The 14,515-nt window shown below is 42.2% G+C and overlaps 2 non-coding genes across 2 annotated transcripts; both read left to right on the plus strand.

The window, feature by feature from the left end:
- Positions 1-251: 251 nt before the first annotated feature.
- trnag-gcc lies at positions 252-326 on the plus strand. The gene has a single exon. It is a non-coding gene; the product is annotated as a tRNA-Gly (tRNA).
- A 3,577-nt stretch (positions 327-3,903) lies between these two features.
- Positions 3,904-3,978, plus strand: trnag-gcc. Its single transcript has one exon. It is a non-coding gene; the product is annotated as a tRNA-Gly (tRNA).
- The last annotated feature ends 10,537 nt before the right edge of the window (positions 3,979-14,515 follow it).

Genomic DNA, 14,515 nt, shown 5'->3' on the forward strand with positions numbered 1-14,515 from the left:
CCTGTTTCTCTCTCACCTTTGGGACTGTCTCTGAAGCTGCTGCCACAGAAACGGTAACATCATATATCAGTTTCTGTGAGGACATATGCATTCCTACCAGGACTTATTTAACTTATAACAACGACAAACCATGGTTCACTGGTAAATGACCGTGCTGTTCTCCAACGGGGTTCGCTTCCCAAAATACACCAACTGAACGGAGTGTCTTTCAGGGGTTTGACTCTAGCACAATGGCACACCCCGCCCACGTGGCGGTCCTTGGTGGTTCAGTGGTAGAATTCTCGCCTGCCACGCGGGAGACCCGGGTTCGATTCCCGGCCAATGCTGGCAAAACCATTGCCTATGCAGTGGCGGACGAGAACACAACCTGGTTTAGCTCTCCTTAAAATTGAACCTGAAATTAAGTTCTACTCATAAAATACCTGCGAATGTCATTGTTTTTTTTTTTTTTAATTTAACATTGGTCAATAATACCTTCCTGATAGAGACTGGAAGAATTCTCGCCTGCCACACGGGAACCCGTTACCGATTCCCGGCCAATTAAAAAAAAAAGGTTACCATTATTTCAGAATTGTGAGTCTTTAAAACTCTTCTTAACACTAAAGCATGTTTTGCTTAAGGGACATTCGTCTTCCTTTTCAGGCACGTGATTCATCAGTCTGTCCAACGAGCTGTTTTGGGAGCTCCTGTTTACTGCTTGGGCCATCTCATAACGACCTACAGATAAGAGCTGAAAACAGCTATACCTGTGCTTAGGATTGTAAAACAATGGACTAACGAAACAGAGACAACCTTACAAACCTGTTTCTCTCTCACCTTTGGGACTGTCTTTGAAGCTGCTGCCACAGAAACGGTAACATCATATAATCAGTTTCTGTGAGGACATATGCATTCCTACCAGGACTTATTTAACTTATAACAACGACAAACCATGGTTCACTGGTAAATGAGCGTGCTGTTCTCTGAAATGAGGTTTCCTTTTTCAGAATTATTAGTCTTTAAAACTCTTCTTAACGCTAAAGCATGTTTTGCTAAAGGGACTTCTCTCTCCTTTTCGGTCACGTGACTCATCAGTCTGTCCAATTAGCTGCTTTGGGAGCTCCTGTTTACTGCTTTGGTTCCTCTCTCATAACGACTCCACAGATAAGAGCTGAAAACAGCTATACCTGTGCTTAGGATTGTAAAACAATGGTCTAACGAAACAGAGACAAACTTACAAACCTGTTTCTCTCTCACCTTTGGGACTGTCTTTGAAGCTGCTGCCACAGAAACGGTAACATCATATATCAGTTTCTGTGAGGACATATGCATTCCTACCAGGACTTATTTAACTTATAACAACGACAAACCATGGTTCACTGGTAAATGAGCGCGCTGTTCTCCAACGGGTTCGCTTCCCAAAATACACAGACTGAACGGAGTGTCTTTCAGGGGTTTGACTCTAGCACAATGGCACACCCGCCCACGTGGCGGTCCTTGGTGGTTCAGTGGTAGAATTCTCGCCTGCCACGCGGGAGACCCGGTTCGATTCCCGCCAATGCTGGCAAAACCATTGCCTATGCAGTGGCGGACGAGAACACAACCTGGTTTAGCTCTCCTTAAAATTGAACCTGAAATTAAGTTCTACTCATAAAATACCTGCGAATGTCATTGTTTTTTTTTTTTTTTAATTTAACATTGGTCAATAATACCTTCCTGATAGAGACTGGAAGAATTTCTCGCCTGCCACACGGGAAACCCGTTACCGATTCCCGGCCAATTAAAAAAAAAAGGTTACCATTATTTCAGAATTGTGAGTCTTTAAAACTCTTCTTAACACTAAAGCATGTTTTGCTTAAGGAACTTTCGTCTTCCTTTTCAGTCACGTGATTCATCAGTCTGTCCAACGAGCTGCTTTGGGAGCTCCTGTTTACTGCTTGGGCCATCTCAAAACGACTCTACAGATAAGAGCTGAAAACAGCTATACCTGTGCTTAGGATTGTAAAACAATGGACTAACGAAACAGAGACAACCTTACAAACCTGTTTCTCTCTCACCTTTGGGACTGTCTTTGAAGCTGCTGCCACAGAAACGGTAACATCATATAATCAGTTTCTGTGAGGACATATGCATTCCTACCAGGACTTATTTAACTTATAACAACGACAAACCATGGTTCACTGGTAAATGAGCGTGCTGTTCTCTGAAATGAGGTTTCCTTTTTCAGAATTATTAGTCTTTAAAACTCTTCTTAACGCTAAAGCATGTTTTGCTAAAGGGACTTCTCCTTTCCTTTTCGGTCACGTGACTCATCAGTCTGTCCAATTAGCTGCTTTGGGAGCTCCTGTTTACTGCTTGGTTCCTCTCATAACGACCTACAGATAAGAGCTGAAAACAGCTATACCTGTGCTTAGGATTGTAAAACAATGGTCTAACGAAACAGAGACAAACTTACAAACCTGTTTCTCTCTCACCTTTGGGACTGTCTTTGAAGCTGCTGCCACAGAAACGGTAACATCATATATCAGTTTCTGTGAGGACATATGCATTCCTACCAGGACTTATTTAACTTATAACAACGACAAACCATGGTTCACTGGTAAATGAGCGTGTGTTCTCCAACGGGTTCGCTTCCCAAAATACACAGACTGAACGGAGTGTCTTTCAGGGGTTTGACTCTACCACAATGGCACACCCCGCCCACGTGGCGGTCCTTGGTGGTTCAGTGGTAGAATTCTCGCCTGCCACGCGGAGACCCGGTTCGATTCCCGCCAATGCTGGCAAAACCATTGCCTATGCAGTGGCGGACGAGAACACAACCTGGTTTAGCTCTCCTTAAAATTGAACCTGAAATTAAGTTCTACTCATAAAATACCTGCGAATGTCATTGTTTTTTTTTTTTTTAATTTAACATTGGTCAATAATACCTTCCTGATAGAGACTGGAAGAATTTCTCGCCTGCCACACGGAACCCGCACGATTCCCGCCAATTAAAAAAAAAAAAAGGTTACCATTATTTCAGAATTGTGAGTCTTTAAAACTCTTCTTAACACTAAAGCATGTTTTGCTTAAGGGACATTCGCCTTCCTTTTCAGGCACGTGATTCATCAGTCTGTCCAACGAGCTGCTTTGGGAGCTCCTGTTTACTGCTTGGGCCATCTCATAACGACCTACAGATAAGAGCTGAAAACAGCTATACCTGTGCTTAGGATTGTAAAACAATGGACTAACGAAACAGAGACAACCTTACAAACCTGTTTCTCTCTCACCTTTGGGACTGTCTTTGAAGCTGCTGCCACAGAAACGGTAACATCATATAATCAGTTTCTGTGAGGACATATGCATTCCTACCAGGACTTATTTAACTTATAACAACGACAAACCATGGTTCACTGGTAAATGAGCGTGCTGTTCTCTGAAATGAGGTTTCCTTTTTTCAGAATTATTAGTCTTTAAAACTCTTCTTAACGCTAAAGCATGTTTTGCTAAAGGGACTTCTCCTCTTCCTTTTCGGTCACGTGACTCATCAGTCTGTCCAATTAGCTGCTTTGGGAGCTCCTGTTTACTGCTTTGGTTCCTCTCATAACGACCTACAGATAAGAGCTGAAAACAGCTATACCTGTGCTTAGGATTGTAAAACAATGGTCTAACGAAACAGAGACAAACTTACAAACCTGTTTCTCTCTCACCTTTGGGACTGTCTTTGAAGCTGCTGCCACAGAAACGGTAACATCATATATCAGTTTCTGTGAGGACATATGCATTCCTACCAGGACTTATTTAACTTATAACAACGACAAACCATGGTTCACTGGTAAATGAGCGTGCTGTTCTCCAACGGGGTTCGCTTCCCAAAATACACAGACTGAACGGAGTGTCTTTCAGGGGTTTGACTCTACCACAATGGCACACCCTGCCCACGTGGCGGTCCTTGGTGGTTCAGTGGTAGAATTCTCGCCTGCCACGCGGGAGACCCGGGTTCGATTCCCGGCCAATGCTGGCAAAACCATTGCCTATGCAGTGGCGGTAGAGAACACAACCTGGTTTAGCTCTCCTTAAAATTGAACCTGAAATTAAGTTCTACTCATAAAATACCTGCGAATGTCATTGTTTTTTTTTTTAATTTAACATTGGTCAATAATACCTTCCTGATAGAGACTGGAAGAATTCTCGCCTGCCACACTGGAACCCGTTACCGATTCCCGGCCAATTAAAAAAAAAAGGTTACCATTATTTCAGAATTGTGAGTCTTTAAAACTCTTCTTAACACTAAAGCATGTTTTGCTTAAGGGACATTCGCCTTCCTTTTCAGTCACGTGATTCATCAGTCTGTCCAACGAGCTGCTTTGGGAGCTCCTGTTTACTGCTTGGGCCATCTCATAACGACCTACAGATAAGAGCTGAAAACAGCTATACCTGTGCTCAGGATTGTAAAACAATGGACTAACGAAACAGAGACAACCTTACAAACCTGTTTCTCTCTCACCTTTGGGACTGTCTTTGAAGCTGCTGCCACAGAAACGGTAACATCATATAATCAGTTTCTGTGAGGACATATGCATTCCTACCAGGACTTATTTAACTTATAACAACGACAAACCATGGTTCACTGGTAAATGAGCGTGCTGTTCTCTGAAATGAGGTTTTTTTTTCAGAATTATTAGTCTTTAAAACTCTTCTTAACGCTAAAGCATGTTTTGCTAAAGGGACTTCTCTCTTCCTTTTCGGTCACGTGACTCATCAGTCTGTCCAATTAGCTGCTTTGGGAGCTCCTGTTTACTGCTTGGTTCCTCTCATAACGACTACAGATAAGAGCTGAAAACAGCTATACCTGTGTTTAGGATTGTAAAACAATGGACTAACGAAACAGAGACAACCTTACAAACCTGTTTCTCTCTCACCTTTGGGACTGTCTTTGAAGCTGCTGCCACAGAAACGGTAACATCATATAATCAGTTTCTGTGAGGACATATGCATTCCTACCAGGACTTATTTAACTTATAACAACGACAAACCATGGTTCACTGGTAAATGAGCGTGCTGTTCTCTGAAATGAGGTTTCCTTTTTTCAGAATTATTAGTCTTTAAAACTCTTCTTAACGCTAAAGCATGTTTTGCTAAAGGGACTTCTCTTTCCTTTTCGGTCACGTGACTCATCAGTCTGTCCAATTAGCTGCTTTGGGAGCTCCTGTTTACTGCTTGGTTCCTCTCATAACGACTCCACAGATAAGAGCTGAAAACAGCTATACCTGTGTTTAGGATTGTAAAACAATGGTCTAACGAAACAGAGACAAACTTACAAACCTGTTTCTCTCTCACCTTTGGGACTGTCTCTGAAGCTGCTGCCACAGAAACGGTAACATCATATATCAGTTTCTGTGAGGACATATGCATTCCTACCAGGACTTATTTAACTTATAACAACGACAAACCATGGTTCACTGGTAAATGAGCGTGCTGTTCTCCAACGGGTTCGCTTCCCAAAATACACAGACTGAACGGAGTGTCTTTCAGGGTTTGACTCTAGCACAATGGCACACCCCGCCCACGTGGCGGTCCTTGGTGGTTCAGTGGTAGAATTCTCGCCTGCCACGCGGAGACCCGGTTCGATTCCCGCCAATGCTGGCAAAACCATTGCCTATGCAGTGGCGGACGAGAACACAACCTGGTTTAGCTCTCCTTAAAATTGAACCTGAAATTAAGTTCTACTCATAAAATACCTGCGAATGTCATTGTTTTTTTTTTTTTTTTAATTTAACATTGGTCAATAATACCTTCCTGATAGAGACTGGAAGAATTCTCGCCTGCCACACGGGAAACCCGTTACGATTCCCGCCAATTAAAAAAAAAAAGGTTACCATTATTTCAGAATTGTGAGTCTTTAAAACTCTTCTTAACACTAAAGCATGTTTTGCTTAAGGGACATTCGCCTTCCTTTTCAGTCACGTGATTCATCAGTCTGTCCAACGAGCTGCTTTGGGAGCTCCTGTTTACTGCTTGGGCCATCTCATGACGACTCTACAGATAAGAGCTGAAAACAGCTATACCTGTGCTTAGGATTGTAAAACAATGGACTAACGAAACAGAGACAACCTTACAAACCTGTTTCTCTCTCACCTTTGGGACTGTCTTTGAAGCTGCTGCCACAGAAACGGTAACATCATATAATCAGTTTCTGTGAGGACATATGCATTCCTACCAGGACTTATTTAACTTATAACAACGACAAACCATGGTTCACTGGTAAATGAGCGTGCTGTTCTCTGAAATGAGGTTTCCTTTTTTCAGAATTATTAGTCTTTAAAACTCTTCTTAACGCTAAAGCATGTTTTGCTAAAGGGACTTCTCTCTTCCTTTTCGGTCACGTGACTCATCAGTCTGTCCAATTAGCTGCTTTGGGAGCTCCTGTTTACTGCTTGGTTCCTCTCATAACGACCTACAGATAAGAGCTGAAAACAGCTATACCTGTGTTTAGGATTGTAAAACAATGGTCTAACGAAACAGAGACAAACTTACAAACCTGTTTCTCTCTCACCTTTGGGACTGTCTTTGAAGCTGCTGCCACAGAAACGGTAACATCATATATCAGTTTCTGTGAGGACATATGCATTCCTACCAGGACTTATTTAACTTATAACAACGACAAACCATGGTTCACTGGTAAATGAGCGTGCTGTTCTCCAACGGGTTCGCTTCCCAAAATACACAGACTGAACGGAGTGTCTTTCAGGGTTTGACTCTACCACAATGGCACACCCCGCCCACGTGGCGGTCCTTGGTGGTTCAGTGGTAGAATTCTCGCCTGCCACGCGGAGACCCGGTTCGATTCCCGGCCAATGCTGGCAAAACCATTGCCTATGCAGTGGCGGACGAGAACACAACCTGGTTTAGCTCTCCTTAAAATTGAACCTGAAATTAAGTTCTACTCATAAAATACCTGCGAATGTCATTGTTTTTTTTTTTTTTTTTAATTTAACATTGGTCAATAATACCTTCCTGATAGAGACTGGAAGAATTCTCGCTGCCACACGGGAACCCGTTACCGATTCCCGCCAATTAAAAAAAAAAAAAAGGTTACCATTATTTCAGAATTGTGAGTCTTTAAAATCTTCTTAACACTAAAGCATGTTTTGCTTAAGGGACATTCGTCTTCCTTTTCAGGCACGTGATTCATCAGTCTGTCCAACGAGCTGCTTTGGGAGCTCCTGTTTACTGCTTGGGCCATCTCATAACGACCTACAGATAAGAGCTGAAAACAGCTATACCTGTGCTTAGGATTGTAAACAATGGACTAACGAAACAGAGACAACCTTACAAACCTGTTTCTCTCTCACCTTTGGGACTGTCTTTGAAGCTGCTGCCACAGAAACGGTAACATCATATAATCAGTTTCTGTGAGGACATATGCATTCCTACCAGGACTTATTTAACTTATAACAACGACAAACCATGGTTCACTGGTAAATGAGCGTGCTGTTCTCTGAAATGAGGTTTCCTTTTTTCAGAATTATTAGTCTTTAAAACTCTTCTTAACGCTAAAGCATGTTTTGCTAAAGGGACTTCTCTCTTCCTTTTCGGTCACGTGACTCATCAGTCTGTCCAATTAGCTGCTTTGGGAGCTCCTGTTTACTGCTTGGTTCCTCTCATAACGACTCCACAGATAAGAGCTGAAAACAGCTATACCTGTGTTTAGGATTGTAAAACAATGGACTAACGAAACAGAGACAACCTTACAAACCTGTTTCTCTCTCCCTTTGGGACTGTCTTTGAAGCTGCTGCCACAGAAACGGTAACATCATATAATCAGTTTCTGTGAGGACATATGCATTCCTACCAGGACTTATTTAACTTATAACAACGACAAACCATGGTTCACTGGTAAATGAGCGTGCTGTTCTCTGAAATGAGGTTTCCTTTTTTCAGAATTATTAGTCTTTAAAACTCTTCTTAACGCTAAAGCATGTTTTGCTAAAGGGACTTCTCTCTTCCTTTTCGGTCACGTGACTCATCAGTCTGTCCAATTAGCTGCTTTGGGAGCTCCTGTTTACTGCTTGGTTCCTCTCATAACGACCTACAGATAAGAGCTGAAAACAGCTATACCTGTGTTTAGGATTGTAAAACAATGGTCTAACGAAACAGAGACAAACTTACAAACCTGTTTCTCTCTCACCTTTGGGACTGTCTCTGAAGCTGCTGCCACAGAAACGGTAACATCATATATCAGTTTCTGTGAGGACATATGCATTCCTACCAGGACTTATTTAACTTATAACAACGACAAACCATGGTTCACTGGTAAATGAGCGTGCTGTTCTCTGAAATGAGGTTTCCTTTTTTCAGAATTATTAGTCTTTAAAACTCTTCTTAACGCTAAAGCATGTTTTGCTAAAGGGACTTCTCTCTTCCTTTTCGGTCACGTGACTCATCAGTCTGTCCAATTAGCTGCTTTGGGAGCTCCTGTTTACTGCTTGGTTCCTCTCATAACGACTCTACAGATAAGAGCTGAAAACAGCTATACCTGTGCTTAGGATTGTAAAACAATGGTCTAACGAAACAGAGACAAACTTACAAACCTGTTTCTCTCTCACCTTTGGGACTGTCTTTGAAGCTGCTGCCACAGAAACGGTAACATCATATATCAGTTTCTGTGAGGACATATGCATTCCTACCAGGACTTATTTAACTTATAACAACGACAAACCATGGTTCACTGGTAAATGAGCGTGCTGTTCTCCAACGGGGTTCGCTTCCCAAAATACACAGACTGAACGGAGTGTCTTTCAGGGGTTTGACTCTACCACAATGGCACACCCCGCCCACGTGGCGGTCCTTGGTGGTTCAGTGGTAGAATTCTCGCCTGCCACGCGGGAGACCCGGTTCGATTCCCGCCAATGCTGGCAAAACCATTGCCTATGCAGTGGCGGACGAGAACACAACCTGGTTTAGCTCTCCTTAAAATTGAACCTGAAATTAAGTTCTACTCATAAAATACCTGCGAATGTCATTGTTTTTTTTTTTTTTAATTTAACATTGGTCAATAATACCTTCCTGATAGAGACTGGAAGAATTCTCGCCTGCCACACGGGAAACCCGTTACCGATTCCCGGCCAATTAAAAAAAAAAGGTTACCATTATTTCAGAATTGTGAGTCTTTAAAACTCCTTCTTAACACTAAAGCATGTTTTGCTTAAGGGACATTCGTCTTCCTTTTCAGTCACGTGATTCATCAGTCTGTCCAACGAGCTGCTTTGGGAGCTCCTGTTTACTGCTTGGGCCATCTCATGACGACCTACAGATAAGAGCTGAAAACAGCTATACCTGTGCTTAGGATTGTAAAACAATGGACTAACGAAACAGAGACAACCTTACAAACCTGTTTCTCTCTCACCTTTGGGACTGTCTTTGAAGCTGCTGCCACAGAAACGGTAACATCATATAATCAGTTTCTGTGAGGACATATGCATTCCTACCAGGACTTATTTAACTTATAACAACGACAAACCATGGTTCACTGGTAAATGAGCGTGCTGTTCTCTGAAATGAGGTTTCCTTTTTTCAGAATTATTAGTCTTTAAAACTCTTCTTAACGCTAAAGCATGTTTTGCTAAAGGGACTTCTCTCTTCCTTTTCGGTCACGTGACTCATCAGTCTGTCCAATTAGCTGCTTTGGGAGCTCCTGTTTACTGCTTTGGTTCCTCTCATAACGACCTACAGATAAGAGCTGAAAACAGCTATACCTGTGCTTAGGATTGTAAAACAATGGTCTAACGAAACAGAGACAAACTTACAAACCTGTTTCTCTCACCTTTGGGACTGTCTTTGAAGCTGCTGCCACAGAAACGGTAACATCATATATCAGTTTCTGTGAGGACATATGCATTCCTACCAGGACTTATTTAACTTATAACAACGACAAACCATGGTTCACTGGTAAATGAGCGTGCTGTTCTCCAACGGGGTTCGCTTCCCAAAATACAGACTGAACGGAGTGTCTTTCAGGGGTTTGACTCTAGCACAATGGCACACCCCGCCCACGTGGCGGTCCTTGGTGGTTCAGTGGTAGAATTCTCGCCTGCCACGCGGAGACCCGGTTCGATTCCCGCCAATGCTGGCAAAACCATTGCCTATGCAGTGGCGGACGAGAACACAACCTGGTTTAGCTCTCCTTAAAATTGAACCTGAAATTAAGTTCTACTCATAAAATACCTGCGAATGTCATTGTTTTTTTTTTAATTTAACATTGGTCAATAATACCTTCCTGATAGAGACTGGAAGAATTCTCGCCTGCCACACTGGAACCCATTACGATTCCCGCCAATTAAAAAAAAAAAAAAGGTTACCATTATTTCAGAATTGTGAGTCTTTAAAACTCTTCTTAACACTAAAGCATGTTTTGCTTAAGGGACATTCGCCTCTTCCTTTTCAGGCACGTGATTCATCAGTCTGTCCAACGAGCTGCTTTGGGAGCTCCTGTTTACTGCTTGGGCCATCTCATAACGACCTACAGATAAGAGCTGAAAACAGCTATACCTGTGCTTAGGATTGTAAAACAATGGACTAACGAAACAGAGACAACAATTACAAACCTGTTTCTCTCTCACCTTTGGGACTGTCTTTGAAGCTGCTGCCACAGAAACGGTAACATCATATAATCAGTTTCTGTGAGGACATATGCATTCCTACCAGGACTTATTTAACTTATAACAACGACAAACCATGGTTCACTGGTAAATGAGCGTGCTGTTCTCTGAAATGAGGTTTCCTTTTTCAGAATTATTAGTCTTTAAAACTCTTCTTAACGCTAAAGCATGTTTTGCTAAAGGGACTTCTCCTTTCCTTTTCGGTCACGTGACTCATCAGTCTGTCCAATTAGCTGCTTTGGGAGCTCCTGTTTACTGCTTGGTTCCTCTCATAACGACCTACAGATAAGAGCTGAAAACAGCTATACCTGTGTTTAGGATTGTAAAACAATGGACTAACGAAACAGAGACAACCTTACAAACCTGTTTCTCTCTCACCTTTGGGACTGTCTTTGAAGCTGCTGCCACAGAAACGGTAACATCATATAATCAGTTTCTGTGAGGACATATGCATTCCTACCAGGACTTATTTAACTTATAACAACGACAAACCATGGTTCACTGGTAAATGAGCGTGCTGTTCTCTGAAATGAGGTTTCCTTTTTTCAGAATTATTAGTCTTTAAAACTCTTCTTAACGCTAAAGCATGTTTTGCTAAAGGGACTTCTCTCCTTTTCGGTCACGTGACTCATCAGTCTGTCCAATTAGCTGCTTTGGGAGCTCCTGTTTACTGCTTGGTTCCTCTCATAACGACCTACAGATAAGAGCTGAAAACAGCTATACCTGTGTTTAGGATTGTAAAACAATGGTCTAACGAAACAGAGACAAACTTACAAACCTGTTTCTCTCTCACCTTTGGGACTGTCTCTGAAGCTGCTGCCACAGAAACGGTAACATCATATATCAGTTTCTGTGAGGACATATGCATTCCTACCAGGACTTATTTAACTTATAACAACGACAAACCATGGTTCACTGGTAAATGACCGTGCTGTTCTCCAACGGGTTCGCTTCCCAAAATACACAGACTGAACGGAGTGTCTTTCAGGGGTTTGACTCTAGCACAATGGCACACCCCGCCCACGTGGCGGTCCTTGGTGGTTCAGTGGTAGAATTCTCGCCTGCCACGCGAGACCCGGTTCGATTCCCGCCAATGCTGCTGGCAAAACCATTGCCTATGCAGTGGCGGACGAGAACACAACCTGGTTTAGCTCTCCTTAAAATTGAACCTGAAATTAAGTTCTACTCATAAAATACCTGCGAATGTCATTGTTTTTTTTTTTAATTTAACATTGGTCAATAATACCTTCCTGATAGAGACTGGAAGAATTCTCGCCTGCCACACGGAAACCCGTTACGATTCCCGCCAATTAAAAAAAAAAAGGTTACCATTATTTCAGAATTGTGAGTCTTTAAAACTCTTCTTAACACTAAAGCATGTTTTGCTTAAGGGACATTCGTCTTCCTTTTCAGTCACGTGATTCATCAGTCTGTCCAACGAGCTGCTTTGGGAGCTCCTGTTTACTGCTTGGGCCATCTCATGACGACTCTACAGATAAGAGCTGAAAACAGCTATACCTGTGCTTAGGATTGTAAAACAATGGACTAACGAAACAGAGACAACCTTACAAACCTGTTTCTCTCTCACCTTTGGGACTGTCTTTGAAGCTGCTGCCACAGAAACGGTAACATCATATAATCAGTTTCTGTGAGGACATATGCATTCCTACCAGGACTTATTTAACTTATAACAACGACAAACCATGGTTCACTGGTAAATGAGCGTGCTGTTCTCTGAAATGAGGTTTCCTTTTTCAGAATTATTAGTCTTTAAAACTCTTCTTAACGCTAAAGCATGTTTTGCTAAAGGGACTTCTCTCTTCCTTTTCGGTCACGTGACTCATCAGTCTGTCCAATTAGCTGCTTTGGGAGCTCCTGTTTACTGCTTGGTTCCTCTCATAACGACTCTACAGATAAGAGCTGAAAACAGCTATACCTGTGTTTAGGATTGTAAAACAATGGTCTAACGAAACAGAGACAAACTTACAAACCTGTTTCTCTCTCACCTTTGGGACTGTCTTTGAAGCTGCTGCCACAGAAACGGTAACATCATATATCAGTTTCTGTGAGGACATATGCATTCCTACCAGGACTTATTTAACTTATAACAACGACAAACCATGGTTCACTGGTAAATGAGCGTGCTGTTCTCCAACGGGGTTCGCTTCCCAAAATACACAGACTGAACGGAGTGTCTTTCAGGGGTTTGACTCTACCACAATGGCACACCCCGCCCACGTGGCGGTCCTTGGTGGTTCAGTGGTAGAATTCTCGCCTGCCACGCGGAGACCCGGTTCGATTCCCCGGCCAATGCTGGCAAAACCATTGCCTATGCAGTGGCGGACGAGAACACAACCTGGTTTAGCTCTCCTTAAAATTGAACCTGAAATTAAGTTCTACTCATAAAATACCTGCGAATGTCATTGTTTTTTTTTTTTTAATTTAACATTGGTCAATAATACCTTCCTGATAGAGACTGGAAGAATTCTCGCTTGCCACACGGAACCCGCTACCGATTCCCGGCCAATTAAAAAAAAAGGTTACCATTATTTCAGAATTGTGAGTCTTTAAAACTCTTCTTAACACTAAAGCATGTTTTGCTTAAGGGACATTCGTCTTCCTTTTCAGGCACGTGATTCATCAGTCTGTCCAACGAGCTGCTTTGGGAGCTCCTGTTTACTGCTTGGGCCATCTCATAACGACCTACAGATAAGAGCTGAAAACAGCTATACCTGTGCTTAGGATTGTAAAACAATGGACTAACGAAACAGAGACAACCTTACAAACCTGTTTCTCTCTCACCTTTGGGACTGTCTTTGAAGCTGCTGCCACAGAAACGGTAACATCATATAATCAGTTTCTGTGAGGACATATGCATTCCTACCAGGACTTATTTAACTTATAACAACGACAAACCATGGTTCACTGGTAAATGAGCGTGCTGTTCTCTGAAATGAGGTTTCCTTTTTCAGAATTATTAGTCTTTAAAACTCTTCTTAACGCTAAAGCATGTTTTGCTAAAGGGACTTCTCTCTCCTTTTCGGTCACGTGACTCATCAGTCTGTCCAATTAGCTGCTTTGGGAGCTCCTGTTTACTGCTTGGTTCCTCTCATAACGACCTACAGATAAGAGCTGAAAACAGCTATACCTGTGTTTAGGATTGTAAAACAATGGACTAACGAAACAGAGACAACCTTACAAACCTGTTTCTCTCTCACCTTTGGGACTGTCTTTGAAGCTGCTGCCACAGAAACGGTAACATCATATAATCAGTTTCTGTGAGGACATATGCATTCCTACCAGGACTTATTTAACTTATAACAACGACAAACCATGGTTCACTGGTAAATGAGCGTGCTGTTCTCTGAAATGAGGTTTCCTTTTTTCAGAATTATTAGTCTTTAAAACTCTTCTTAACGCTAAAGCATGTTTTGCTAAAGGGACTTCTCTCTTCCTTTTCGGTCACGTGACTCATCAGTCTGTCCAATTAGCTGCTTTGGGAGCTCCTGTTTACTGCTTGGTTCCTCTCATAACGACCTACAGATAAGAGCTGAAAACAGCTATACCTGTGTTTAGGATTGTAAAACAATGGTCTAACGAAACAGAGACAAACTTACAAACCTGTTTCTCTCTCACCTTTGGGACTGTCTCTGAAGCTGCTGCCACAGAAACGGTAACATCATATATCAGTTTCTGTGAGGACATATGCATTCCTACCAGGACTTATTTAACTTATAACAACGACAAACCATGGTTCACTGGTAAATGAGCGTGCTGTTCTCTGAAATGAGGTTTCCTTTTTTCAGAATTATTAGTCTTTAAAACTCTTCTTAACGCTAAAGCATGTTTTGCTAAAGGGACTTCTCTCTTCCTTTTCGGTCACGTGACTCATCAGT

This window comes from Puntigrus tetrazona, chromosome 2 (assembly GCF_018831695.1).
Source record: "Puntigrus tetrazona isolate hp1 chromosome 2, ASM1883169v1, whole genome shotgun sequence".
Classification (NCBI taxonomy): domain Eukaryota; kingdom Metazoa; phylum Chordata; class Actinopteri; order Cypriniformes; family Cyprinidae; genus Puntigrus; species Puntigrus tetrazona.